This window comes from Pseudorca crassidens, chromosome 4 (assembly GCF_039906515.1).
Source record: "Pseudorca crassidens isolate mPseCra1 chromosome 4, mPseCra1.hap1, whole genome shotgun sequence".
Lineage (NCBI taxonomy): Eukaryota > Metazoa > Chordata > Mammalia > Artiodactyla > Delphinidae > Pseudorca > Pseudorca crassidens.
Window position 1 is genome coordinate 34200700 of NC_090299.1, and position 26794 is coordinate 34227493.

Sequence of the window (26794 nt, forward strand, 5' to 3'; positions counted from 1 at the left end):
ATACTTTAAAAATATAACCAAAGTAAGCCTTCACTGGTCAAAGATGTAGTGAAAATCTTGAAATAAGAGGAAAAGTTTAATGCATGAGGAAAGGCTTCTTCTGAGTTTTAAGGGCAGGATGAAATTCAGAGAAAGAGAGAGGCAGAGAGAGAGACAGCACTGTTTTCAAGAAAAGACACAGCTGCAAGAATATGCAAAGTAAACTGAAGGATACCTAAAAAGCCCATTCTGATGGGAGGGTTACTATAAAGAGCATTAAGAGAATTTGGAGAGGCGGTTTTGACCTGGAATGTAAAGAGTACTGGTAAAATGACAAAAGAGTTGAGCCATTTTCCAAAATATCTGGAAATAGTATCTGAAATAGTATTGGAAGCTGCTGAAGGCTCATGTCCCAAGAGGTCTTAGTAAATTTACTGGGTTCTTAGTAAATGCCAGACACCATGCTAAAGCACTACATATGTTAGCTCATTTAACACAAACATCTGGAGAGGTAATTATTATTATCCCTATTTTACAGAGTCAGAAGGGGGGGGGGTCACTTAATTTTCTCAGTTACATAGCTAGAAATAGTATGCTGAGACTGGGGCATGCCATTGTTTTTTAGCAACATGGCATCATAAAAGTAATGTATTAAGATTTAGGGTTTTTAAAAATTGAGATATAACTCACATACCATAGAATTCATCATTCTGAAGCATATAATTCTGTGGGTTCAGTATATTCAAAAAGTTGTGCCATTACTGCCACTATCAAATTCCAGAACAATTTCATCACTCCTGAAATAATTCCAGTACCCATTAGGAGTCAGTCCTCATTCATCGCTCCTCTACCTAATTGACCTTCTCTCTCTAGGGATTTTCCTATGCTGGATATTTCAGATATATTAAATCATGAAAAATTTGGCGTTTTGTTTCTGATTTCTTTCACTGAGCGTAATGTTTCCAAAGTTCATCTATGTCTTAGTGTGTATCAGTACTTCCTTTTTATGTCTAATATCCCACTGTATAGATGTACCACACTCTATCTATTCATGATAAATATTTGGGTTATTTCTACATTTTGGGTATTATAAATAGTGCTACTATGAACATTCATTTACAAGTCTTTTTCTATTGTGGTAAAATATGTGTAACATAAAATTTACTAATTTAACCATATTTTAAATGTATAACTCTGTGGCATTAAGCACATTCACACTGTTGTGCAACCATCACAACCATCTCTAGAACTTTTTCATTTTCTGAAACAAAACTCCATACCCATTAAACAACTCCCCATTCTCCCCTCTCCCAAGCCCCTGGCAAACACAATTCTACTTTTGGTCTCTATGAATTTGACATTCGAGGTAGCTCATACAGAATCATATTTGTTCTTTTGTGATTGGTTTATTTCACCTAGCATAATGTCTTCAAGATTCACCCATGTTGTAACATGTGTCAGAATTTCCTTCCTTTTTAAGGAAGAAAAGTATTCCATTATATGTATATACCACCTTTTGGTTTTCCATTTATCTGTTGATAGACATGGGTTGCTTCCACCTTAAGGCTACTGTAAATAATGCTGCTTTGAACATGTGTGTTCATTGTTTATAAGTTTTTATATGGACATATGTTTTCAATTCTCTTGGGAGGAAAATTCCTAGGTGTAGAATTGCAAGGTCATATGATAATTCTATGTTTAACCTTTTGAAGACTGCCAAACTGTTTTTACAAAGTCTCTGTGCCATTTTACATTCCTATCAGCAACTGTGTGAGAGTTCCAATTTTTCCAGACCCTCATGAACACTTGTTATTGTCTCTTTTTTTCAAGCCATCCTACTGAGTGTGATGTAGTAGAAGATTTAGGGGTTCTAAATCATTAAATATAAGATATTGGCTTGGGACGTCCCTGGTGCCAGTGGTAAAGAATCCACCTTACAGGAGATTGGTTCAAGATGGTGGAGTAGAAGGATGTGCGCTCACTTCCTCTTGAGAGAACACTGGAATCACAACTAACTGCTGAACAATCATCGACAGAAAGACACTGGAACTCACTAAAAAAGATACCCTACATCCAAAGACAAAGGAAAAGCCACAAAGAGATGGTAGGGGGGCGCAATCACAATAAAATCAAATCCCATAACCACTGGGTGGGTGAATCACAAACTGGAGAACAATTATACCACAGAAGTCCACCCACTGGAATGAAAGTTCTAAGCCCCACGTCAGGCTTCCCAACCTGGGGGTCCAGCAACAGGGAGGAATTCCCAGAGAATCAGACTTTGAAACCTAGCGGGATTTGATTGCAGGACTTCGGCAGGACTGGGGGAAACAGAGACTCCACTCTTGGAAGGCACACACAATGTAATGTGTGCAACAGGACACAGGGGGAAGGAGCAGTGACCCCATGAGACTGAAAAAGGCCTACCTGCCAGTGTTAGAGGGTCTCCTGCACAGGTGGGGGCCGACTGTGGCTCATCGTGGGGACAAGGACACTGGCAGCAGAAGTTCTGGGAAGTACTCCTTGGCATGAGCCCTCCCAGAGTCACCATTAGCCCCACCAAAGAGCCCAGGTAGGCTCCAGTGTTGGGTTGCCTCAGGCCAAACAACCAACAGGGAGGAAACCCAGCCCCACCCATCAGCAGACAAGCAGATTAAAGTTTTACGGAGCTCTGCCCAATAGAGCAACACCCAGCTCTACCCACCACCACTCCTCCCATCAAGAAGCTTGCACAAGTGTCTTAAAGATAGCCTCATCCACCAGAGAGAGACAGCAGAAGCAAGAAGAACGACAATCCTGCAGCCTGTGGGATGAAAACCACATTCACAGAAGGATAGACAAAATGAAAAGACAGAGGACTATGTACCAGATGAAGGAACAAGATAAAACCCCAGAGAATCAATTACATCAAGTGGAGACAGGCAACCTTTCAGACAAAGAATTCAGAATAATGAGAGAGAAGATGATCCAGGACCTTGGAAGAAGAATGGAGGCAAAGATTGAGAAGATGCAAGAAATGTTTAAGAAAGACCTAGAAGAATTAAAGAACAAACACCTAGAAGAATTAAAGAACAAACAAACAAACAGAGATGAACAATTCAATAACTGAAATGAAAAATACACTAGAAGGAATCAATAGCAGAATAACTGAGGCAGAAGAACAGATAAGTGACCTGGAAGACAGAATGGTGGAATTCACTGCTGCAGAACAGAATGAAGAAAAAAGAATGAAAAGAAATGAAGACAGCCTAAGAGACCTCTGGGACAACATTAAACGCACTAACATTTGCATTATAGGGGTCCCAGAAGGAGAGAGGGAGACAAATATTTGAAGAGATTATAGTAGAAAACTTCCTCCACATGGGAAAGGAAATAGCCACCCAAGTCCAGGAAGCACAGAGAGTCCCAGGAAGGATAAACCAAAGGACAAACATGCCAAGGCACATAGTAATCAAACTGACAAAAATTAAAGACAAAGAAAAATTATTAAAAGCAACAAGGGAAAAATGACAAATAACATACAAGGGAACTCCCATAAGGTTAACAGCTGATTTCTCAGCAGAAACTCTACAAGCCACAAGGGAGTGGCATGACATATTTAAAGGGAAGATCCTACAACCAACATTACTCTACTCAGCAAGGATCTCATTCAGACTCAACAAAAAAATCAAAAGCTTTACAGACAAACAAAAGCTAAGAGAATTCAGCACCACCAAACCAGCTTTACAACAAATGCTAAAGGAACTTCTCTAAGTGAGAAACACAAGAGAAGAAAAGGACCTACAAAAACAAACCCAAAACAATTAAGAAAATGGCAATAGGAATATACATATAAATGATAACCTTAAATGTGAATGGATTAAACACTCCAACCAAAAGACACAGACTGGCTGAACTGACACAAAAAGAAGACTCATATATACGCTGTCTACGAGAGACCCACTTCAGACCCAGGGACACAAACAGAGTGAAAGTGAGGGGATGGAAAAAGATATTCCATGCAAATGGAAATCAAAAGAAAGCTGGAGTAGCAATACTCATATCAGATAAAATAGACTTTAAAATAAAGAATGTTACACGAGACAAGGAAGGACACTACATAATGATCAAGGGATTAATCCAAAAAGAAGATATAACAATTATAAATATATATGCACCCAACATAAGAGCACCTCAATACATAAGGCAACTGCTAACAGCTATAAAAGAGGAAATCGACAGTAACACAATAATAGTGAGGGAATTAACACTTCACTTACACCAACAGACAGATCATCCACATAGGAAATTAATAAGGAAACATGAGCTTTAAGTGACACAACAGACGAGACAGATTTAATTGATACCTATAGGACATTCCATCCAAAAACAGCAGATTACACTTTCTACTCAAGTGCACATGGAACATTCTCCAGGACAGATCACATCTTGGGTCACAAATCAAGCCTCAGTAAATTTAAGAACACTGAAATCATATCAAGCATCTTTTCCGACCATAATGCTATGAGATTAGAAATAAATTACAGGGAAAAAAACATAAAAACACAAACACATGGAGGCCAAATAATACATTACTAAATAACCAAGAGATCAATGAAGAAATCTAAGAGAAAATAAAAAAAATACCTAGAGACAAATGACAATGAAAACACGAAGATACAAAACCTATAGGATGCAGCAAAAGCAGTTCTAAGAGTGAAGTTTATAGCAGTACAATCCTACCTCAAGAAAGACGAAAAATCTCAAATAAACAATCTAACCTTAAACCTAAAGGAACTAGAGAAAGAAGAACAAAACCCAAAGTTAGTAGAGGGAAAGAAATCATAAAGATCAGAGCCGAAATAAATGAAATAGAAACAAAGAAAACAATAGCAAAGAACAATAAAATTGAAAGCTGGTTCATTGAGAAGACAAACAAAATTGATAAACCTTTAGCCAGACTCATCAAGAAAAAGAGAAAGAGGACTCAAATCAATAAATTTAGAAATGAAAAAGGAGAAGTTACAACAGACACCACAGAAATACAAAGCATCATAAGAGACTACTACAAGCAACTCTATGACAATAAAATGGACAACCTGGAAGAAATGGACAAATTCTTAGAAAGGTATAACCTTGCAAGACTGAATCAGGAAGAAATAAATTGAAACTGTGATTAAAAATCTTCCAACAAACAAAAGTCCATGGACCAGATGGCTTCACAGTTGAATTCTATCAAACATTTAGAGAAGAGCTAACACCCATGCTTCTCAAACTCTTCCAAAAATTTGCAGAGGAAGGGACACTCCCAAACTCATTCCACGAGGCCACCATCACCCTGATACCAAAACCAGACAAATATACTACAAAAAAAGAAAATTACAGACCAATATCACTGATGAACATAGATGCAAAAGTCCTCAACAAAATACTAGCAAACAGAATCCAACAACACATTAAAGGATCATACACCATGATCAAGTGGGATTTATCCCAGGGATGCAAGGATTCTTCAGTATATGCAAATCAATCAATGTGATACACCATATTAACAAACTGAAGAAAAAAAACAATGTGATCATCTCAATAGATTCAGCAAAGGCTTTAGACAAAATTCAACACCCATTTATGATAAAAACTCTGCAGAAAGTGGGCATAGAGGGAACCTACCTCAACATAATAAAGGCCTTATATGACAAACCTACAGCAAACATCATTCTCAATGGTGAAAAACTGAAACCATTTCCTCTAAAATCAAGAACAAGACAAGGATGTCCACTCTCACCACTATTATTCAACATAATTTTGGAAGTCCTAGGCATGGCAATCAGAGAAGAAAAAGAAATAAAAGGAATACAAATTGGAAAAGAAGAAGTAAAACTGTCACTGTTTGCAGATGACATGACACTATACGTAGAAAATCCTAAAGATGCTACCAGAAAACTACTAGAGCTCATCAATGAATTTGGTAAAGTTGCAGGATACAAAATTAATGCACAGAAATCTTTTGCATTCCTATACACTAACAATGAAAGATAAGAAAGAGAAATTAAGGAAACAATCCCGTTCACCATTGCAACAAAAAGAATAAAATACCTAGGAGTAAACCTACCTAAGGAGGTAAAACACTTGTACTCAGAAAACTGTAAGACACTGATGAAAGAAATCAAAGATGACATAAACAAATGGAGAGATATACCATGTTCTTGGAGTGGAAGAATCAATATTGTGAAAATGGCTATATTACCCAAGGCAATCTACAGATTCAATGCAATCCCTATCAAACTACCAATGGCATTTTTTACAGAACTAGAATTAAAAATCTTAAAATTTGTATGGAGACACAAAAGACCCCAAATAGCCAAAGCAATCTTGAGGGAAAAAAAACAGCTGGAGGAACCAGACTCCCTGACTTCAGACTATATTACAAAGCTACAGTAATCAAGACAGTATAGTACTGGTACAAAAACAGAAATATAGATCAATGGAACTGGATAGAAAGCCCAGAGATAAACCTACACACCTATGGTCAACTAATCTATGACAAAGGAGGCAAGGATATACAATGGAGAAAAGACAGTCTTTTCAATAAGTGGTGCTGGGACAACTGGACAGCTACATGTAAAAGAATGAAATTAGAACAGTCCCTAACACCATACACAAAAATAAACTCAAAATGGATGAAAGACCTAAATGTAAGGCCAAACATTATAAAACCCTTAGAGGAAAACACAGGAAAAACACTCTTTGACATAAATCACAGCAAGATATTTTTTGACCCACCTCCTAGATGAAAGACCTAAATGTAAGGCCAAACACTACAAAACCCTTAGAGGAAAACATAGGAAGAACACTCTTTGACATAAATCACAGCAAGATATTTTTTGACCCACCTCCTAGAGTAATGGAAATAAAAATAAAAATAAACAAATTGGACCTAATGAAACTTAAAAGCTTTTGCATAGTAAAGGAAACTATAAACAAGATGAAAAGACAGCCCTCAGAATGGGAGAAAATATTTGCAAGCGAATCAACCGACAAAGGATTAATCTCCAAAATATATAAACACCTCATGCAGCTCAATATTAAAACGAACAGACAACCCAATCAAAAAATGGGCAGAAGACCTAAATAGACATTTCTCCAAAGAAGACATACAGATGGCCAAGAGGCACATGAAAAGCTGCTCAACATCACTAATTATTAGAGAAATGTAAATCAAAACTACAATGAGGTATCACCTCACACCAGTTAGAATGGGCATCATCAGCAAAATCTACAAACAACAAACGCTGGAGAGGGTGTGGAGAAAAGGGAACCCTCTTGCACTGCTGGCGGGAATGTAAATTGATACAGCCACTATGGAGAACAGTATGGAGGTTCCTTAAAAAACTAAAAATAGAATTACCATATGACCCAGCAATCCCACTACTGGGCATATACCCAGAGAAAACCAGAGTTTAAAAAGACACATGCAGCCCAGTGTTCACTGCAGCAGTATTTACAATAGCCAGGTCATGGAAGCAACCTAAATGCCTATCAACAGACGAATGGATAAAGAAGATGTGGTACATGTATACAACGGAATATTACTCAGCAATAAAAAGGAACGAAATTGGGTCATTTGTAGAAACGTGGATGGACCTAGAGACTGTCATACAGAGTGAAGTAAGAAAGAGAAAAACAAATATTGTATATTAATGCATATGTATGGAATCTAGAAAAATGGTACAGGTGAACCGGTTTGCATGGCATAAATAGAGACACAGGTGTAGAGAACAAACATGTGGACACCAAGGGGGGAAAGCGGGTGGTGGGGGCTGCGTGTGTCGTGGTGGGATGAATTGGGAGATTGGGATTGACATATATAGACTAATATGTATAAAATCGATAACTAATAAGAACCTCCTGTATAAAAAAAATTAAAAGAGAAGATCTAAAAACTTTAAAAAAAAAAAAAGGAAAAGAATCTGCCTTACAATGCAACGGACGTGGGTTCGATCTCTGGTCAGGGATCTAAGATCCCATGTGCTGGGGGGTAACTAAGCCCACACCCCACAACCACTGAGCTTGAGCGCCTCAACTAGAGCCCACATGTCGTGAAGTACAGAGCCCATGCGCCACAACTAGAGAAAACCCACACACAGAACTAGAGAGAAGTCCACGCGCTGCAACAAATGATCTTGCATGCCTCAGTGAAGTTCCCGTGTGCAGCAACCAAGCCCTGATGCAGCCCCCAAAAAATTAAATAATAAATCTTAAAAAAAAAAAAGATATTGGCTTGCCGCAGTTCAGATGTTAAGTGATAAGTCTGAACAAGATGCTGGCAGAGGAAATGAAATAAAATGATCAAGCAAAGAAATATTACTGATTGAGAAATGGGTGGATATTAGTAACACTCTAGATGTAGGGAGAAAAAGAAAGACTAAATTATAGTAATAAAGCTTTGAGCTTGGTTGCCTGGAAGAATGATGGTATTAATCAGAGAAAATTCTATAAAGGAATTTGAAATGACAAAATAAATTTTTGACATCATGTATTTGAGGAATCCATGTATTCCAAATAAATAATTATCAGACAGGTAAAGATCAGGAGGTTAGGGTTGGAGACCAAAAAAACCCTCACAAGATATTTCATTAACATCTTTATTGGAGTATAATTGCTTTTACCTTGTGATTTTAAAAAAGGTCAAAGAAGCATTGGTAAGACTAGAAGAGGGTCATTGTATATCCTTAGATTCCTAAGGCTGGGTTTAGCAACTTATGTACCAAACACTGAGGAAGGAAGGAAGCACTTTACTTCCTGTTTTCTGTTTAAAATAGTAATATAAAACCTAAGTGGTTAATGTATTCTTTACACTCAGAGTTTTAGCAGAACTTGGTTGGTATGGGATTTTTATCTATACTGTGGGGCACTCAGGACAGCAGTGCCCTTGGCTCAGACTGGTGTGAGCAGGCTTAGTGCAACTGTCCTCTAAAGAAAGACACAAGATGGGGAGTCCTAGGGAAATGCGTGTCACTGCAAGCAGTTATCTGATTGGCTGGGAACCAAGCTGGCAAATTATCAAGGAGAACATGAAGTTCCAGTTTTCTATGCCCCAAAGAGCCCCCTTATAGAAAGAGGCCATCCCAACAAATAGAATGTACACCTGTAAGAGACCACAAGACTCTTGTTAGAACACAGTTCTTCAACGGTCAGTGATCTTGGCTTTGTTCAGTTTTGGAAAGTCTCCAACATAACATTCAGGAATCACTACAGTGATGACTCATATGCTTGGGTACCTCTTTTGAAAGAGAACGTTAATAATACTATTTAGGATGCTATGGTAAGTAGTCTCAAAGAAAATGTAAAACATTATCAGTCTGCTGATACACTGAGTTTTCCCTCTGACCTGATATACTGAGATTATAAAGGAAAAAACAAATCATTTAGAAGGCAAAACAGAATAAACATAAAGGGTAACTGCTGCCAAAGACAGAAGTTAAGGTAAGAGCCAGAAAAACAAACAAACAAAAAAAAGCAAAAACAAAAAAAGAGAGAAATTTAAGAATGAAAGCCTATGAACACACTGAAAAGTTTTCACTCCCACACACATATCTACATTTTTAATTGAACGAAATAAACCTCACGGTTAATATCACCATCTTTCTGAGGATAATGTGGTTCGAAGACAGATTTTTCTTTTGTTTCCCTAAATTGAAGCTTATTCTGGTATTTTATCTTCATCAGCTATTCACTGTTTTAAAAGGATAATATCTTTCTGAAATATTTTCCAGAATGTAGATGAAAAAATAACAGTGATAATAAAAACAGCTAAGATTTATTGAATGCCTTCTTAGTCATTTAATCTTCAAAATACCTTCATCATGTTCCTTAGCACACACTTTGTAGGTGGCAGGCCTTCAGAGCCTGTGCTCTTAACTGCCATGCTTCATGGCCTCCAACAGCTTATAGGAGATTCAATGAAGAATACATTTCATTTTGGTGATAGGTAAATTATTCTGTATTTCAAATCCTAGTAGCAGACACTTTCCTTCAAAAATGGAACAAAACTTTTCTTTACAAACCAGTCACTCTACCTATAAACACGTATACATCAATGCATGCCATGTATCATGTATAGAAATCTTTTGGGGGGTCTTAAATACATTCTCCTTTCAATAAATGGATATTTCCCTGATCAAGACATTAAATAAATACTTCCATCGTGAACAGGGCACTATGTTTATCCTGCTGGATCTAGGCTGTCCTTCCCCCTTGGTGCTAATCATCCACCATCATTGCACGTCTCTAAAAAGCTTCCCAGCAATAGGTGTTTCCTTGCTGTTGTCACGCCCCCTCCGCTGCTCCCCTGCTTGATGTGATCCTCCTCCAGGTCTAAATGGGGTCAGACTGGAAGTTCACTGAACAGCAGGTTACTGGCCTCAGCAGGATATACCCACAACTCAGTTCTCCTCCCTCTTTCCTCTCCCCACCCCACCATGCCCCAACAAGCGTGCACTCACGCTTACTCTCCCTCTCTGCAAGTAAATGATCCCAACTGTAAAGTGCCCAAAGGGAAATGCTATTTCAGAATGTCAGCTACTTGGCAGCAATGGCTGTTCTATTAATGCTTAAAAAAAAAAAATACCCAAAAACAAAAAACAGGGACTTCCTTGGTGGCACAGTGGTTAAGAATCCACCTGCCAATGCAGGGGACACTGGTTCGAGCCCTGGTCTGGGGAGATCCCACATGCCGTGGAGCAACTAAGCCCATGGGCCACAACTACCGAGCCCGTGTGCCAAAACTACTGAAGCCCGCGTGCCTAGAACCTGTGCTCTGCAACAAGAGAAGCCACTGCAATGAGAAGCCCGCGCACTGCAATGAAGTGTAGCCCCCGCTCACCACAACTAGAGAAAGCCCGCGCACAGCAAAGAAGACCCAACACAGCCAAAAATAAAATAAATAAAATAAATTAATTAAAAAGAAAAAAGCAAAACGAAAAAAGAAAACCAAAAACACTACAGGAGTTAAAGTTCTAAGAAGAAAACTAAAGCAAATCCTCACGCATATTTACTCCCTGCTCTTCCCAACATAGAGAAAGTGGTGACTCCAAGGAAAAATTCAGTGAGCGTTTACAGAACAAATTCCACTAAGATAAAAATATATACACCAAACAAGATTGTTTCTAATGAAGTCTTTATAGAACTAAAATTGCCGAACAAAGCTGAAATATTAGACAGTTATAAACTGTTTGACATAGTATTTCTATTGCACAAAGAAATTAAGAACCAAACAGAAATGTAGAGGTACAGGTATAAATTCACTTGGCATTGTGTATAGATTATCAACTTATATACCTTCCAGAAACAAACAAGCAACCAAAGTTATGAGGGAATAGATATTTTGAAAAAATGAGATGGAATTTCCACATTAAAAGAAAATATTGAGTAAAAATCAAGCAGAACAAGCATATATAATTTCTTGCATCTGAAATGCAAACATTTCTATGACACTCTTGACACTTGCTAATACTTGGTCAGAAACTGGGCTATAATTAACCAGTGGAGGTGTGCCCAATGTCTTAACTCTGAAAAGCCAATAGAGGATATAGTTTATCTTTTATCCACTAAAATAGGAAACATAATTCTTTATAACAGAACTGCCATTCCCAATGTTTAAGCATTTTAGGGATCCCTTCTAGAAATTCTGTGTAGTGGAGGAAAGAAAAGGGGCAGAGAAGAAGAAAGAGGTGAAGAAAAATGTGTACACTGATTCTATGGTTCATCTGTTCCTTTTTCTCCACACAAGGAACTTTAGGTTTTGGCGACGGAATTTCTATAGTTGACTGCAGGACAATATTTCTATTAGGAGCTAGGCTTTGAGCTGAATCTCAGAAGAAACTTCTCACCCATCACTCTCATAAACCCACAAGCAAACTAAGGAAGTCAGAAGGTAGAAGAGATAACCAATGTACAAATCCATCTCAGGTTCTAATTCTGCCACTAATCCTCCATAACTCATGATCTTGAGCCAACCAATCACTTAAGGAAACTGAGGTTTGAGAAGTCTATAAAATGTTGAATTGTATTATCTCTGTTTCAAACCAGCTTTAAGGTGTTATGATTCTATGACTTAGATCTATCGTCTAGTTTGATACAGATAGAACAAATACATGTATAAAAAAAGAGGTATTACACAATGAATAAGGTATAAAAACATGAGCAAATTTACATTGGTAGGATTATCCCAATTTAAATACCCTCATATAGTATTAAAACTTTATAATGGGGACTTCCCTGCTGGCGCAGTGGTTAAGACTCCAAGTTCCCAATGCAGAGAGCCCGGGTTCAATCCCTGGTCAGGGAACTAGATCCCACATGCATGCCACAACTAAGGAGCCCGAGAGCCACAACTAAGGAGCCTGCCTGCCACAATTCAGACCCAGCACAACCAAATAAATAAATTTAAAAAAATCAACTTTATAATGAATAATCCTCAAATTGTAATAGACAACTATAAACTCATAATCACAATGCTTACTGATCCCCCCCCAAAATTATTTTACAAGGTATATTCTATTCCTTTAGATTTGGTAATTTCATATTATAAACTGATGTAACAGACTTTTCAGAGTAATGAGGCTACTACCATGGTTCATTTAGACTGAATTGCTAACTATATCCATTTATAATAGCCATAGGTTGAGGATCGATAACTTGGTAGACTGTGAAAGCTTCATTAAAAAAAAAAAAAAAACTGCTTCAAATCAATAACATTAACCCAGATATTTTAAAAATGAGTTCATTTTCTTTACATTTTAGGAAAATTATTAGGTGTATATTAACCCCACCTTCCCATTTCTTTAAGACAGATGGGAAGTAAAAGAACGAATTTTTAACCGTTAATTATTATATAAATTATTCATAGCCCAAAGAATATCTTCATGTACGGATGCTATTAGTCATATGAGCTAAGGCTTAATGCCATTACGTTAATAACATTAATACAAACACCAAAGGATCAGTGAGAAAATTTCTAATGCTTGATGAGACAGCAAACTGTATAAAATGAAATTTTATACTATATTATAAAACTGCCAACATTTGCTATATCACTATTTTTAAAAAGCAACACTACTTCACTTAAAATACTGTCTACATTTTTCATCCTAAAAATGTTAACAAGGAAATTTCATTAAACCTTATTTCCAATAAAAAGCCAAAGGAAAATGACTAGAAAACTCCACAAATTTCCCAAAGTTTCTAATTTTATTGTTTTCCTTAAAATAGAAAAATATATGAAAAAGATTTCAGAATACGTAGGAAAACTCCAGTTCTATTTACCTAGATTGTTAAAAGCAAGTTATGCATTTTACAAAATTGGAAGTGTCATTAACATGACATAAAATACTTCTATCTAAGGTACTCTTAAAAACAATTTAGTAAACATCGTTAAGACAAATAAATGATGATTCTCTGGCTATACACATGAATGATAATCAAAATATTTAACAGCTGGCATGTCAAAGCATGGGTAATAGTGCTGGAGGAGGGTCTAAGAGGCCACCTATTTTAGCTGCAGGACTGTGGGGAGGTTCAGGGAGTCATGGCAAGGGAGCCAGGGAGTCGCAGGGCAGCAGAATTCCCCCGCTAACTTGGAAATATTTCAGTAAACTTCAGCAGAGCCACACTCATGTATACCTCCTGTGTATAAGCTCTGGTTATTCGCATGATTCTTAAATAAGGGATTATTTTTTTTAAGCTTTTAAGCAATTGTTAAAAGTCTGCAAATCACAACAGTGTAAATCAACTATACTTCAATAAAATAAATTTTTTAAAAAATCTTTGCAAATCTGCTACTTGCTACTGAAGAAAATGTAACTATTAACTTTGGCAGTAGCTAGAAAGAAACATCATGGGGGAAATTTGATGGAAGAAATGAAAAATGAAAGATGGAAGGGTCTTTTTTTAATTTTCAAAACTTTATGTGAAAATTATATAAAGTATTTTTGTGACACTGAAGTTATTTAAAAATTAAAGTATGAGGTTAAACTTTCAAGTAATGACCACAATGACAGAATGTAAATACATTTCTCCCCTAAATAAATAAAACATTTAGTATAAACAGCTGTATATCCAATCACACTTAAGACTGGAGAGTCATATAAATAAATGAGAAAGCCAAATAGATATTTTAATAACAAAATTTTGATACAATATTTTCATAAAATTATCATTTTCAAATTAAACTGGATTTTCAAATATTTCCTGGAGATAGCAAACACCTATTGCTGCTTATAAGTTAATTTCTTAAGAACAAGCATATCATAATGTTGAAGAAATGGCTGCATTATTAAAAAATATTTGATGCCATATTCCAGAGATGTAAAAGGTGGTCTAGTCTACATAGAACTGCATATTTAAAAAAAAAATGTTTTAAATCATTTTTTATTTGCTAGATCTTCTAGATGGAATATACAAATCTAAAGAGAGCAGGAATTTATTGTTGTTGTTGACTGTCCTCTTGTTGAAGGGATTAAAGTTACCAAGCAACCCCTGTGTTGCAGAAACCAAAATAAAAAAGGAGTCAGTTGTCAACTACCAGTTCTTCTAAAACAGAAGATTGCAAGCAGGTAAGCATTATTTTGCTATAATGTTTGGTCATACATTTTTAATCATATGACAAAGTAAAAATCATCAAAAAACTCCCAAGGAAAAAAACTCCTCTAAAAGCATATTAATTGTGACTAAATTGAGAGTTTATAAAATCACCATTATCACCATTTTAAAATCATCATTGAGCAAAGTGGAGTTTGGAAAAAAAGGAGCCACTGACCCTGCCTTTAGAGAAGAATGTTTGAGAAAAGCCCTTGGTGCCAAGTTGACTCAGCTTCATAGGCCATGGAAATCAACACTGAATGTCTTGATTCTTCATTGACTCTGAGTGGATGAAAAGCTAAATGAAAACTGGAGCATTAACTTCTTATACTTGGAGACGTGAAAGTGTCATTTCTAAGAAAGCTCAATTGTCAGCTGACCAGAAAGGCGTAACTACTCCAACCTCCAAGAATGAGTCAGTAAACGAAGAGAAGGGAAACAAACAAATGAGCACCATTAGTATATGCATATTATTTCAGCTCAGTAGCCATTACAAGCCAGATACTCTACATGCTAGAAAAACCTCTTTCCTTTTGAGAAAGATGAGTAATACTGAAGAAACTAATAGTGGGATAAACTTAACCAGGCCTCACTAGGAATGCAGCTGCTTTACAGAACCTCACTGCAGACAGACTTATAGTGGGAGGTCAATCCTCTCTCCAACAACTGTCACTAAAATGACTTAACACTCCAGGTTTATGCCAGGTCAGGGTACACAGGTCATCTCCAGAGCCATGAATGAAGTCATGCGTTATCAGAAAGCAGGTCAGAGGTGACATAAATCACCTAACTGTAACAGCTGACTAAAAATAACTTTCTATTATAAGCACTCATTTCCTAAATGAGAGGATAGATATCCTTCATTTTCTGAGGAGTGATGAGGGGGGAAATCCTCACATAAAACCAAACAAGGCTTTTTCATCTTCAGTACTCACAGAAAAGGCATGGAGTCTGTAGGTACCTGAATTTGGCTTGTAGCCTTTGATCTATCATGGGCACTGAATGAAGGCAAATGAATCTCGCCCACTGATCGCCTTCTGAACAACTACTATCCCCTCCCTCACCTTTTTTATGAAGGACTGGTGCTACCTGTTCATTGCAAATAAGGTTGTGATTCAATTAAGAAGGAGATTAGGTTATTTTCTCAACCTCAGGTTGGAAAACCCAGTGTCAATAGAGGACTTGAATAGAAACACTGTAGGTACCCGTAAGAAAAACAAAAAATATTTTTACTGCCTAGTTTATTTTCTTTTTATAAATTTAAGGTTTGTTTTTTTTTTTAGGCTGCTTTTCATTTTTAAAATTAAAACTTTTTTTTTTTTAGAGCAGATTTTGGCTCACTCTAAAATTTAGCAGAAAGAACAGTGCGTTGTCATATACTTCTGTCCACACACATGTATAACTTCTCCCACTATGAACATCCCTTTCTCGGGTGGTGCATTTGTTACAGCTGATGAACCTATACTGACTGACACATCATTATCACCAAGTCCACAGCTGACATTAGCGTTCACTCTTGATGTTGTACGTTCTATGAGTTTTGGCAGACGTACTACAATGACATGTATCCACCATTGTAGTATATTAGAGAATAGTTTCACTACCCTAAAAACCAAACCCTCTGTATTCTGCCTATTCATCCTTCCTATCCCCTAATCCCTGGAAAAACTAATCTTTTTACTGTCTGCATAGTTTCACCTTTTCCAGAATGTCATACAATTGGAATCAAAGAGTACGGACCCTTACAGGATAGATTATTTCTCTTAGCAATAGGCATTTAAGGTTCCTTTATATCTTTTCATGGCTTGATACCTTATTTCTTTTTAGTGTTAAATTAATATTCCATTGCATGCTACAGTATATTTACCCATTTACCTACTGAAGGGCATCTTGGTTGCTACCAAGTTTTGGCAATTATGAAGAAAGCTACTATAAACATTGTGTGCAGGTTTTTGTGTGGACATAAGTTTTCAACTCCTTTGGGTAAATACCAAGAGTGCAATCACTGGATTGTATGGTAAGAGTACATTTAGTTTTGTAACTGCCAAACTATCTTCCAAAGTGGCTGTATCTTTTTGCATTCCACCATCAATGAATGAAGAATTTCTTTTGCTCCACAACCTCACCAGCATTTGATGTTGTCAGCATTCGAGATTTTGGCCATTCTAATAGGTGTGTAGGGTAATCTCATTAATTAATTGGCAATTCCCTAATGACATATCATTTTGAACATCTTTTCATATGCTACTCACCCTCTGTGTATCTTCTTTGATGATGTGTCAGTTCAGGCCTTTTGCCCAATTTTTAAACAGGTTGTTCATTTCTTTTATTGTTTTAACAGTTTGAAGAGTTTTTGGATAATAGTCCTTTATCAAATGTGTCCTTTGCAAATATTTTCTCCCAGTCTGTGGCTTGTATTCTCATTCTCTTGACATAGCCTTTAGCAGAACAGGAGTTTTTAATTTTTCTTTTTTTTTTGGTCATGCTGCTCAGCTTGTGGAATCTTAGCTCCCCAACCAGGGATCGAACCCAGGCCTTCGGCAGTGAAATCGCAGAGTCCTAACCACCAGACTGTCAGGGAATTCTCAGGAATTTTTAATTTTAATGAAGTACAGCTTAAAAATTATTTCTTTCATGAATCATGTCTCTGGTATTACATCTACAGAGTCATCATAAATAAATAAATAAATAAAATAGTCACCACCATACCCAATGTCACCTAGGTTTTCTTCTATGTTATCTTCCAGGAGTTTTACAGTTTTGCATTTTACATTTAGGTCTATGATCCATTTTCAGTTAATTTTTGTAAAAAGTGTAGGGTCTATGTCTAGATCTGTTTTGTTGCATATAGATGTCCAGTTGTTTCAGCACCATTTGTTGAAAAGATTGTCTTTGCTCCATTGTATTGCCTTTAGCCTTTGTCAATTGACTATATTTGTATGGGTCTATTTCTGGGCTCTCTATTCTGTTCTATTGATCTGTCTAACCTTTCAACAATCCCACATTGTTGTAGCTTTACAGTAAGATTTGAAGCCAGGTGTGTCAATCCTCCAACTCTGTTCTTCAAATATTGTGTTTGAATATTGGGTCTTCTGTCTCTCCATATAAATTTTAGAATCCATTTGTTGATATTCACAAAATCACTTGCTCAGATTTTGACTTTGTGTTGGATCTATAGATCGAATTGGGAAGAACTGACTTGACAATACTGAGTCCTCCTATCCATGAACATGAGCTATCTCTCCATTTACTTAAGTTATATTTTGATGTCCTTCATCAGAGTTTTATAGTTTTCCTCATGTATCTTTTAAATACTTACATCGTTTGTAAACTTTTTTTGTATACTGTATGTATTTTATTAGATTTATACCCAAGTATCTCATTTTGAGGGGTACTAATGTAAATGGTGATGTTTTCAATTTCAGATTCCACTTGTTAATTGCTGTTATATAGGAAAGTGACTGACTTTTTTTCTACCACTTTTATTGAGATATAACTGACATACAGTACTGTGTAAGGTAAGGTGTACAGCATGATTTGATTTACATACATCATGAAGTGGTAATCACAATAAATTTAGTGAACATCAATCATCTTATATAGATACAAAATTAAAGAAATAGAAAAAATAATTAGCATTACTCAACATTACTAATTATTAGAGAAATGCAAATCAAAACCACAATGAGGTATCACCTCACACTGGTCAAAATGGCTATCATCTAAAAGTCTACAAAAATAGAAAAAGTCTACAAATAATAAATGCTGGTGTGAGTGTGGGGAAAAGGGGACCCTCCTACACTCTTGTAGGAATGTAAATTGGTGCAGCCACTATGGAAAACAGTATTGAGTTTCCTTACAAAACTAAAAATAGAGCTACCATATGATCCAGCAACCCCACTCTTTTTCTCTCCCATTGCGGAGCACAGGCTCCGGATGCGCAGGCTCAGCGGCCATGGCTCACGGGCCCAGCCGCTCCGCGGCATGTGGGATCTTCCCATACCGGGGCACGAACCCGTGTCCCCTGCATCGGCAGGCGGACTCTCAACCACTGCGCCCACCAGGGAAGCCCTGGCAACCCCACTCTTGAGCATATATCCTGAAAACATGAAAACTCAAATTCGAAGATACATGCACCCCAATGTTCATAGCAGTACTATTTACAACAGCCAAGACATAGAAACTACCCAAGTGCCCATCAACAGACGTTTGGTTTAAGAAGATGTGGTGTGTGTGTGTGTGTGTGTGTGTGTGTGTGTGTGTGTGTGAGTGTGTGTGTGTGTATTCCACACATAATGGAATATTACTCTGCCATTAAGGGGAAAGAAAGAGAGGAATAAATTAGTAGTATGGGATTAACAGATACAAACTACTATACATAAAATAGATAAGCAACAAGGATTTGCTGTATAGCACAGGGAACAATACTCAATATCTTATAATAACCTACAATGTAAAATAATCTAAAATAAAAAATAAATAAATATATAAATATATATATATATATATATATATATGGCTTTCCTGGTGGTGCGGTGGTTGGGAATCTGCCTGCCAATGCAGGGGACGCAGGTTCCAGCCCTGGTCCAGGAAGATCCCACATGTCACAGAGCAACTAAGCCTGTGCACCACAACTACTGAGCCTGTGCTCTAGAGCCCGTGAGCCACAACTACTGAGCCCGCGTGCCACAACTACTGAAGCCTGTGCGCCTAGAGCCCATGCTCCGTGAATAGAGAAGCCACTGCAACAAGAAGCCCACACACTGCAACGAAGAGTAGCCCCCACTCACCGCAACGAAGAGTAGTGCCTGTTCACAACTAGAGAAAGCCCATGCGCAGCAACGAAGACCCAATACAGTCAAAAATAAATAAATAAAATAAATATAAAAAAAGAAAGAATGTTAAAAATATAGAGAGAGATAGATAGATAGATAGATGAATCACTTAGCTATATACCTGAAACTAACACATTATTGCAAATCAACTACATTTCAATTTAAAAATTTTTTTCCTGTGATGAGAATCCTTAGGATTTGCTCTCCTAACGACTTTCATATATATCATATGGCAGTGTTAATTACATTTACCACATTGTACACTACATCCCTAGTACTTATTTATTTTATAACTGGAAGTTTGTACCTTTTGACTGCTTCATCCAACTTCCCTCCCCCCATCTCCCACCACTGGTAACCACAAATCTGATTTTTTTCTGTGAGTTGTTTGTTTGTTTTTGAAGTATAACTGACCTACAACACTACGTTAGTTCCTATTCCATAACACAGTGATTTGATATTTCTGTGCCTTTCAAACTGATCACCACAATAAGTCTAGTTACAATATATCACCATACAATGACTATATTCCCCACACTGTACACTTCATACCCATGATTCATTTTGCAACTGAAGTTTGTACCTCTTAATCTCCCTCACATACTTCAGAAAGTGATTGACCTTTGTACATTAACCTTGTACCCTGCAACCTTGCTACAACTGCTTATGAGTTGCAGGAGTTTTTTTTTTTTTTTTTTTTTTGGTCAATTATTTCAGATTTTCTGAAGAAGATCATGGAATTTCAATGCTTTCTGAGAACAAAGTTTTATTTCTTCCTTTTCAATCAGGATACCTTTCATTTCCTTTCCCTGACTTATTGCATTAGCTAGAACTTCCAGTACTATGTTGTAAAGCAGTAGAGATGACATCCTTGCCTTATTCCTGATCTGAGTGAGAAAACTTTGTGTCTCTCACCATTACATGTTGATATTAGCTGTAAGGTTTTTTTTACATGTTCTCTAGCAAGTTGAATAAGTTCCCCTCCATTCCTATTTTGCTAAATTTTTATCACAAATGGATGTTGGATGTTGTCAAATGCTTTTCTGCATCTATTGATATGATGATGTGGTGTTTCTTCTTTAGCCTGTTAATGTGGTCAATTACATTAATTGATTTTTGAATGCTGAACCAGCCTTGCATACCTGGCATAAATCCCATTTGGTTGTGATAATTCTTTTTAGACATTGTGGGATATGATTTGCTAATATTTTGTTGAGGATTTCTGGATCAATATTCATGAGAGATCTTGGTCTATGGTTTTCATTTCTTGTTATATCTTTGTCTAGTTTTGGTACTAGAGTAATGCTGACCTCAAAGAATGAGTTGGAAAGTATTCTCTCTGCCTCTGTTCTCTGACAGAGATTATAGAGAATTGATATAATTTCCTCCTTAAATGTTTGGTAGAATTCATCAGTGAACCCATAAGAAAGGCCTGGTGTTTTCTGTTTTGGAAAATTATTAATTATTGATTTAATTTATTTAATGAATTAGGCCTATTCCGATTATTTAATACTTCTTTTGTGAATTTTGGCAGATTGTGTCTTTCAAGGAATTGGTTGTTTTCATCTAGGTTACCAAATTTGTGGGCACAGAATTGTTTAGTGTTCTCTTGTTATCTTTTCAATGTCCATGACATCTGTAGTGCTGTCTCCTCTCTTGATTTCCTGTTTTCAGTTTCATTGATTTCTCCTCTAATTTGTATTTATTTTCTTCTGCTTACTTTGGATTTAATTTGCTCTTCACTGCCTAGTTTCCTGAGATGAAAGCTTAGCTTATTGATTTTAGATTTTTCATTTCCAATTTATGTATTCAATGCTATAAAGTTCCCTCTAAGCATTGTATTCACTGATTTTCCACACATTTTTATAAGTTGTATTTTCATTTACTTCAAAATATTTTATATTTCCCTTGGGATTCCTTCTTTGACCTATGTGTCATTTAGAAGTATGTTAAATCTCCAAGTGTTTGGGGGATTTTTCAATGGTCTTTCTGTTATTGATTTCTAGTTTAACTCCCTTGTGTTCGGAGAGCAGATATTATATGATTTCTACTATTTTAAACTTGCTAAGGTATTTTTTATGGTCCAGAATATGGTCTATCTTGGTGAATGTTCCATGAGAGCTTGAAAAGAACATGTAATCTGCTATTGTGGGATGAAATAGTCTATAGATGTCAATTATATCCAGTTGACAGATGATGCTGTTGAGTTCAACTATGTTCTTACTGATTTTCTGCCTGCTGGAGCTGTCCATTTTTGATAGAGGACTGTGAAATTCTCCAACTATAATAGGAGATTCATCTTTTCTTTTTGCAGTTCTACTAGTCTTTGCCTCACTTATTTTGACACCGTTGTTAGATGCATGCACATTAAAGATTATATATTCTCTTGCAGTGTTGACCTCTTTACCATTATGCAATGCCCTTTTTAAGTCTGATAGATTTCTTTGCTCTGCAGTCAGCTCTGTTTGAAATTATTATAGTTACTCGAACTTTTCTTTTTCTTTTTTTAACAAGTATATTTTATTTTTTTATTTCTTTTTTTTTATTTTTGGCTGCATCAGGTCTTAGTTGCGGCACGTGGGATCTTTGTTGCAGCACGTGGGATCTTTGTTCCAGCAGGCAGGATCTTTTGTTGCGGTGTGTGAGCTCTTCATTGCAGCGCATGGGCTCTTCACTGCAGTGCGCAACCTCTCTCTAGTTGTGGCGCATGGGCCCCAGGGTGCGTGGACTCTGTAGTTTGCGGCACGTGGGCTCTCCAGTTGAGGCATGTGGGCTCAGTAGTTGTGGCGTGTGGGCATAGTCACCCCGCAGCATGTGGGATCTTAGTTCACCAACCAGGGATCAAACCCACGTCCCCTCCATTGGAAGGTGGACTCTTAACCACTGGACAACTAGGGAAGTCCCTCCAGCTTTTCTTTTGATTAGTGTTAGAATGACAAATCTTTTTCTATCCCTTTACTTTTAATCACTATGAGTCTTTATATATATTTAAAGTGGGTATCTTGTAGACAATATAGGGTTGGATCTTGTTTTTTGATCCACTCTGATGATCTCTGTTTTTTAATTGGTGAATTTAGACCATTGGTATTTAAGGTGATTATTGATATAGTTGAATTGATATCTGCCATATTTATTATCGTTTTCTAATTGTAGACTTTGCTTTTCCTTCCTATTTTTGTCTTCCACACTTTTTCTTTCTTTTGTGGTTTTCATTGAGCTTTTTATGTTTCCTTTTTCTCTCCTTTCTTAACATGTGAGTTATACTTCTTTTTAAACATTTTTTAGTGGTTGCCCTAGAGTTTGCAATATACAACTAATTCAATAAATTTCACTTTCAAATAAAACTATACTGCTTCATGGGTAATGCAAGTACCTTATAATAAAATATTCCTAATTTCACTCTCCTGTCCCTGTATCATTGCTGTCACTTATTTCACTTATACATGAGACTATACATTATATACTTACATATGTAATTACAACATATATACATTATATATATGCACATATTATGTATATCCATATATACGTATATATATATATATATATAAAATCTTGTTATTTTTTTACAAACTGTTATATGTTAGACCAACTAAGAATAATAAAAATAAAAGCTTTTATTTTATCTTCAATTATTTATTCTCCAATGCTCTTCCTTTCTTTATGTAGATCCTGGTTTCTTATCTACGTCATTTTCCTTCTCTGTGAAGAACTTCTTTTAGCATTTCTTATATGGAAGACTACTTGCAACAAATTCCTTCAATTTTTGTTCGTCTGAGAAAGGCTTTATTTCTCCTTCACTTTTGCAGGATAATTTCACAGGGTACAGAATTCTAGGTTGGTGGGTTTTTTCTCTCAATATTTAAAATCTCTCTCTCCACTTTATTCTTGCTTGCATGGTGTCTCAGGAGAAGTTGCATGTAATTTTTATCTTTGCTTCTCAATAGGAAACATATTTTTTTCTTCTGGTTTCTTTCAAGAGTTTTTCTTTTTCTTTGATTTTCTGAAGTTTGAATATGATATGTCTATGAGTAGTTTTTTGTTTTTGTTTTGTTTGTTTTTTGGCATTTATCCTGCTTGGTGTCTCTCAACTTCCTGGATATGAGGTTTGGTGTCTGACAGTAACTTGGGGAAATTCTCAGTCACTGCTGCTTCAAATACTGCTTTTGTTTCTCTCTCTCTCTTCCTCCTAGTATTTCCATTTTGCCTACATTACATCATTTATAATTGTTCCACAGTTCTCGGATATTCTGTGTTTTTGTTGTTGTTTTGTTTTTTTGTTTTATTCTCCTGTGTTTTCTTCTCTTTACTTTTCCATTTTGGAACTTTCAATTGTCATATTCTCAAGTTCTGAGATTCTTTCTTCAGTCATATATAGCCTACTCAGGAGTCTCTCAAAGGTACTCTTCATTTCTGTTAGTGTTTTTGACCTGTAGCATTTATTTTTCTTTCTAAAAATTTCCATCTAGGACTTCCCTGTGGCACAGTGGTTAGGAGTCCACCTGCCAATGCAGGGGACATGGGTTCGAGCCCTGGTCCGGGAAGATCCCACATGCCACAGAGCAACTAAGCCTGTGTGCCACAACTACTGAAGCCCATGCGCCTAGAGCCCGTGCTCTGCAACAAGAGAAGGCACCACAATGAGAAGCCCGCGGACCGCAACAAAGAGTAGCCCCGCTCGCTGTTAAATTATATCCTGTCCATACATCAGTGTGTTAAGAGTTCTCCTAAGGATATGAGCCTGATTTCAAAGATGTTTTAATTTACCATGTAATTAATATCTCAATAAATGGACTTTTGTATTCACTAAGTAGAGAAAATAAATTAGCAAATTTCTTTGAATTTCCTAGACTCATCAACTTTGCATTCTTGCAGCCAATCTGTCATTTTCAAAACTAGACTTTATTTTCTTTACTTACTAAAATGCCTCACTGCTATCTCAAGTTTTTCAATAAGCTTGATATCTTAAAAGTGTAATCCAGGAACTTATCACTTTAGTAAATTGTACACAGTAAATAGCAATTTTATGAACATTTTCCTTCAGGGATTAAAGATAGGTAAACTTTTTGTCCTTTGTATTGGTGTATTGATGTGAACTTCATCTTAAGAACAAAATCTACATTCTTAAGAGGTCTGAAAAGCAGAATTTTTTTTTACAACATCTATTCCCTCAAGGAATATTTAAAGTTTGGTTTATGGAATTAAGACCAAAGTAACTTTGCTCTCTGCTGTTTCACTTTATGATAAACATTTCAGCAAGTAGAATAACAATCTGTAAGAAACCCTGAATTCAACCTTCAGAGTTCTGAAATGTTTCTCATAAACATACAGGCATCTGAATGCAATACTATTGTTTTTTCCTTGAAAGGAAATAACAAGGTCGCTTACAAAATGCAATGAAACAAATCTTTAATATCTGTGATACGCTGCAAGTAGTCTCACACACACACAAAGTTCAGTGAAATTTCAGAAAATGTTAGCTTGTCCAAGGTTTTCATGTTACAGGTAAGGAAACAGTAATAAACTTGCTGCCCAGCATCACAGGAAAAGCTGAAGAACTCATTTAAAGTCAATAATGCATTTCTGCAATACCAAATATGTACTAATCCTGTTTGGCCTGTCTGAGAAACGCATGCTATGAACATATGAAGAAGATGATAAGCCTTGGAAGAAGATTAGAAAACAGACTTCCAAAACAGGTAAAGATATGCATATGAAAATGAATAATGCAATCCAGAAGAAAGCAGCTAACCTACTTCTGTAGGTCATTGTAAATGGGCAAATGTAACATTGGCAGCAAGGACTAGCATCCTTTATCAAGAAACAGCTGTAGCTCAAGAGTTGTACCTTGTGGCACCAGTATAGAATTTAAGGATTTCAGAACATGCCTCAGTAAGTTACACTGTGAGGGATTACTGGTTTCTGTTACCTGGCTATATGGTCACATATCATTATGTCAAAAAAAGATATTAAGTCTTAAATCAACTCTTCTCTGATTTCAGAAAGTTCTCTATTTGGAAGAAAAGTAAGGAAAGAACTACTCTATCAATTTGTATCTCATTTCACTAGCATCAAGTAGAATATTAATCATTATGGGATTTTATGCTACTAAATCTTTGGAATTAGAATTCTCTACAAGTATTGGTCTACATTCAACAAATAGCTATTGTGGGCTTACAGTGTTCCAGGTACTGTGCTAGACAATGGCAGTAACCCTTTAAACAAAACAGAAATAGAACTCCCACCATGAAACTTACAAATCACACTCAAATTCTACTGGATTTTGAGCCTTTAGTAATAAAAACAATAATGAAAGAAAAATGCACTCAAAACACTACAGATTTACATAAGTTTCCCACCCCCTTTAATGAAAAAAGAAGGTATTTCGAAACCTTTGGAAAACTTGAGTTGGAGAATCATCGATCTATAGCTATTTTCCACTATGAAATAAATGTCAAGGACACTTGAACTCAGAAGTAATATTCTGAAGGATATTATCTCATCATGACAGTAGAAGTTAAGAGATATTGAAAACCGTGCCATTTCTCCTAGCTAGAAGGAAGTTGGTAACCACACAACTGAGAGAAAGGAAGCAGAAAGAAGAACATAAGCATTGCTCATCTTTTAGGAGGTTTGAGCTCCAAAAATCTATTTATAAATTAGTTGTTTAAAACTTAAGGTAGCTTTTCAAATCATGTTTATAATTTAAAGTAGCCTTTTAAACACCTAATGTAACTTAAATACTATCCAATTATAATAACATCAGAAAAGAGTACAGTTGCTGATATGCATGATATTTTAGCTCCAAATGTTTCCTTGGTCCTAGAAACTCCTGGGAGATTGTCTCAGCTATGCTGTGTGGATCCAAAAGCCTAGTTTCACCTGTGTGTGCTAAATATATACTTTTATCTATCTTTAATTTCTGATGGGGAGAAAAACACAACACTGGTAGCCTTAAAGGGAAAAGTAGTAAAAAATAAAATTATATCATGGCCCCCCCTTTTTTTTCACCATTTCATTCACTCATACATTCACCAAATATTTATTCAATGCCTACCATGTGCCAGCCACTGTTCTAGGTGCTGAGGTTATATGTGACCCAAACAATGCCTTTGTTCTCAGAACTCACGTCTACTGGAGTGAACAGAAAATATTTTTTTTTTGGGGGGGGCATGCCTCACAGTATGTGGGACCTTAGTTCCTGGACCAGGGATGGAACCTGTGCCCCCTGCAGTGGAAGCTCGGAGTACTAACCACTGGACCACCAGGGAATTCCCACAAATTGTTTTTTTTTTTAAAAAGCAGCAACAAATACTCTAGTAAGTGATGATAAACCTAATCAAAGAAAATGAGGCAAGGTA

The 26794-nt window shown here is 36.4% G+C and overlaps 1 protein-coding gene across 6 annotated transcripts in view; it reads right to left on the reverse strand.

Annotated features, from left to right (window-relative positions):
• Positions 1 to 26794, reverse strand: part of TET2 (tet methylcytosine dioxygenase 2) — a 134008-nt gene that overhangs the window by 89338 nt on the left and 17876 nt on the right. The gene's annotated exons all lie outside the window — the stretch shown is intronic.